This window comes from Ailuropoda melanoleuca, chromosome 14, assembly GCF_002007445.2.
Source record: "Ailuropoda melanoleuca isolate Jingjing chromosome 14, ASM200744v2, whole genome shotgun sequence".
Classification (NCBI taxonomy): Eukaryota; Metazoa; Chordata; class Mammalia; order Carnivora; family Ursidae; genus Ailuropoda; species Ailuropoda melanoleuca.
The window spans coordinates 100,001,033-100,005,808 of record NC_048231.1 but is presented as its reverse complement, the minus strand read 5'-3'; the positions used below and the strand labels follow the sequence as shown (position 1 = coordinate 100,005,808).

General features: G+C 37.0%; 1 pseudogene; it reads left to right on the top strand.

Moving 5' to 3' along the window:
• Positions 1-825: 825 nt before the first annotated feature.
• LOC100475947 lies at positions 826-1,256 on the top strand (annotated as a pseudogene).
• The last annotated feature ends 3,520 nt before the right edge of the window (positions 1,257-4,776 follow it).

The window sequence follows — 4,776 nt, the reverse complement described above, 5'->3', positions numbered from 1 at the left end:
GGAAAAAGCAAATGAAACTCTCATTGATTGTAGGGGTTAAGATGGTACACCATGTTTAGAAAACTGTGTTAACAGTTGTTAATAATGTTTACATATTTATGTCTCCCCAACATTTCACTACTTCTACTCTTAAGCACTACAAACATGAAAAATTATTTCCAAAATGACTGTACACAAATATCCATGACAGCTGTATTAACAGCTAAAAGCCAGAAAAAAGGTTCATAAACATTTTATACATTCATAAAATGATCTAAAATATTTTATAGCTAAAAACTTTAGGAAAGTCCAGGTTAATGCATATTTTTGCTATAAAACAAAAAAATAGTGGCTTTGGTACAAATTGATGCAAATATACCCCTGAGCTACGAGAATGGCAAGGGTGGGGATGTGGAAAGGTAAAACTGATGGATTGGGAACATTTGTTATGATTGGTTAAGCACAAGTAATAACATTTTGGATTAGTTGAGGAGATAGAATTTGATATTCACTGGAAAAATGAAAAGGATATGGCAAAAAAAATTTAGACGGAAACAGTTCCGTAAAACAAACTTGTGTTAATTATGTCAAAAGCTAGTTTAATCAATATGCAGAGTGAAATGAAATAGAGTCATGTGGTTGTAAGAGTATGGAATTGTTTTATAAATAAATATGGAATTCTTTGGAATTAGCTTTGAGATTCTATGGATAATAAGTAATGAGAGGTATTTATTTTAAATAATTCTGAGCCATTGGAGTAACTTGAGCTCCACAGAGACAGGGCCAGGGCAAGTGAGCAGAAGGACACTGGGTGATTCTGTGCCTCACTGGGGAAAACAATGAAACATGGGCAAGGGAGATCCTAAGAAGCTGAGAGACAAAATGTCACCATATGCATTCTTTGTGCCAAGAGCAGCACAAGAAGAAGCACCCATATGCTTCAGTCAACTTCTCCAAGTTTTCTCAGAAATTCTCAGAGAGGCGGAAGACCATGTCTGCTAAAGAGAAAAGAAAATTTGAAGACATGGAAAATGTGGACAAGGCCGAAGTGAAAACTTATATTCCCCTCAAGGGGAAACAAAAGAGAAGTTCAAGGATCCCCATGCACCCAAGAGGCCTCCTTTGGCCTTTTTCTTTCTTGCTCTGAATATCACCCCCAGATCAAAGGAGAGCACCCATTGGTGATGCTGCAAAGAAACTGGGAGAGACGGAATGGCACTGGTACAGATAGCAGGCAGCCTCAGGAGAAGAAGGTTGCTCAGCTGAAGGAAAAATAGGGAAAGGATATTGCTGCATACCAAGCTAAAGGAAAGCCTGATGTGGAAAAAAGGGAGTCACCAAGGCTGAAAAAGCAAGAAAAAGAAGGAAGGGGGGAGGATGAAGATGATGATGAGTAAGTTGGTTCTAGCGTTTTTTTTTTTTTCTTGTTTATAAAAAATTTAACTCCCCCTGTGCACAACTCACTTCTTTAAAAAAAAAATGAAATGGAAAAATGTGTAAGATTTGTTTTTAAAGTGTACTGTGTCTTTTTTGTATGGCTAACACACTACCGAATGTGTCTTCAGAGAGCCCTGCCCTGGCGGTATTTTCAGCAGCCACTAGCCTTGCCGGGGACAGTATGGGGGTTGGAAATTGGTGTGGAAATTTAAACCAGGTTCTGGTTGGTGCCCAGCAGAAAGTAGTTATATTATGGGGATGGCAGTTTTTTTTCATTTTCAGTTGTCTTTGATGCAGCTTATACAAAATAACGGAGTACCACTCTGTAATTGAAAAAAAAAAAGTTGCAGCTGTTTGGTTGACATTCTGAATGCTTCTAAGTAAATACAATTTTTTATTTAAAAAATTTTAAAAAATAAATAATTCTTATGTATCCTTAATTAAGTAGTTATCATACTCATATCTTTTTAAAGTCTATTGCATTTAGAATTCTGTTTCACTGACATATAAATGATAGAAAACTTTAAAGTCTAAGCAATTTATATGGGAATTCATGATTTCTTAATATACCCTTAAATATCATTGTATGTGTTCTTGTTACAAGGGAGCAACTACTACTTAACAACTAATTTTGGAAGAATTTCAATAGCACACGCTCTCTTGGGGAAACAGGCTAAAGAAGAAACATAGCAAGACTTTTGGAACACTACAGAGACATCTTGTCCCTTCTATGTCTTAAACGTCTACAATGTACTCTTGCCAAAACCCTGATAGATTTGAGCCATGACTTGGGCATTTACTAGCCAGGTTTTTTATTTCATTCTACAACATTCTTCCCTAGCCTTCTGTCATTTTCATGGTGTTTCTTCTGTTTGTCTATCTTAATCTTGCTTTTTTTACCCTACTATGTCTCATCTAATTTTTCATCTTTTTTCCATTCGTTTTGGAATTGATGCAATGTTGTCCGTATGTAAATGCTACTTTGAAAAAAAAGAAAAAGTTGAATTGACTATAGCTCTGGTTAATATACATACACAAGAAAGACAAATATTATTCTTGAGAACAACGTCCTTTTAAATCCTCTTCACTGCCCCCAAACAACATTATATGATGACAATGAAGGATAACTGCCGATGAAGAGAGAGAGAGAAAGAAATAGAGCAGCAGGCAGTATGTTTTTCAATTTTCTTAAATGAAAATGACTGTGGATTTTCACTCACTTTATTCATTAACTGTAACCCTTTTCACTCCATGGAATAACAAATACTTTAGGAATCAGTAACTATGGAAAAAAGACAAAAAGTAATAATAATAATAATAATAAAGAGAGACTAGGTTTCCCATTCAGATACTTTTAGAAGTGTTACTCAAACACTACATATTTAAAAAAATGACTTATCCATTTGAGAGAGAGAGAGAGTGAGCGTGCACACATGTGGGGTGGAGGTAGAGGGAGGGAGAGAGAGAATCCCAAGCAAACTCAGCGGCGAGCTCGGAGCTGGATGCAGGGCTTGCCCTCACAACCCCAAGATCACAACCTGAGCTGAAACCAAGAATTAGCTGCTCAACCAACTGTGCCACCCAGGCCCCCCAAAACATTACATTTAAAAAAAATAATGATTTTGAAGCCTGCAATGTATTCATTAGTGTCTATCCATTGGATATCTCACCTTAATATATATTCTTAGATGAAATACTTGGCTTTTGCCAAAGTACACATTGAAACAGTGAACAGGCAAGTATGTTTCATGATGTCTCTGCCCTGTATTTTAATATTTGTATAGGATACACAATAACTGACAAATATCGCACTATTTCTCAGAAAGTATGTTCCCTGGAATATGTGTTGTATCCATAATACATACAGCAGCTTTTGTAGTGGGTGTGGGTATTTTTTATCTTAGAATTAAAACATACTCTATGAACGACGATGTTTTCTGAAAAATATCATGTATCTATAATTGGTGCTCTTGTGTTTCTGTAGTTCATTTTCAATAATAAAATCATATTGCATTTTTTGAATATATGAGAATGTATTCATCTACTCTCATTCTAATGGACTTTTGGGATATTTTAAGGTTCACAACGGCTGTTTTGAGCATGCTTTCCCTGCTCACTCTGCTGTTAGGGAGGTGGAAGCTGCAGAAGGCTGACCCTCTGCTAGGGAAGTGGGCAGCATGAGAGAGTTTGAATAGAGGAGTGACGTGACAGGACGTATTTTTTAAAAGGATCATCCTATATGCTAAATTGAGAACAGACTGTAAGTTAGGAGAAAAGAAGCAAAATAATTTGGGGGTGATTCTAGTAGATGGAGCAGAACATGAAATGGACAGATATCTCAGAGGTAAAATCAATAAGAATCATCAGAGCTACAAGAAAAGGAGGTATAGAATGTAGCTACAAAATGGTAAAATCTCTGTCATTCTGGGTCCATGAATTAGCATGAAGAGAAGGGTCCCCACTGGACACATAGAGTGGGTAAATTAATCTTTGTTTTATTCATCCACTAGACTTTCGGATTTCTTTTTCTTTTTTTTTTTTCCTTAATGTGGCATAACCTGGCCTATTCTTACTGATGTAGTCATTGTCATTACTGACAGGCCTCTTTGGTAGCCAAAGGGGTATATTTCCCTTAGTATTTAAAATACCAGGTATCTTATTATAGGAAGTTGTGGTAGGTAGACTTCTTTCTTTTATTTTTTTCTTTTTCTTTCTTTCTCTCTTTCATTCTTTCTTTCCTTCCTTCCTTCCTTCCTTTCAGATTTTATTTACTTATTTAAAGAGAGAGAGAGAGAGTGTGAGCAGGGAGAGGTGGGGAGAGGGAGAATCCCAAGCAGACTCCATGCTGAGTGTGGAGCCAGGTGCAGGACTCAATCTCATGACCCTGACATCATGATCTGAGCCGAAATCAGGAGTTGGACCTTTAATGACTGAGCCACCCAGGTTCCCGATGGTAGGGTAGAATTCTAAGATAATCCTCAAGGTTTGCACTCCCAGCTGTATACCCTTTGTGAGTGAAACTCTGCTGTAATTAGGAAAGGGATTTTTTTTTTAGATGTAGTTAGTGCTCCAAATTTGTTGGAGCCAATTCATCAGTTGGTTTTGAATTAATCAAGGGGAAATTAACCTGAGTTGGCTTGATTTAATCAAGTGAAGTCTTTAAAGAGGAACTGGGCCCTTCCTGAAAAAAGAGGCACTCTCCTTCAGACCTCATAGAAACAAAAGCTCATGTTAAACTAGAGTGGTCTGTGGTCTTTGGAGCTAAAGGCCCCAGTCCTACAACCACAAAGACCTGAATTCTGTCACAGGCAAGAGGTCTCAGAATTTATGTTAAATGGCAACCACTTCATTATTAAGATT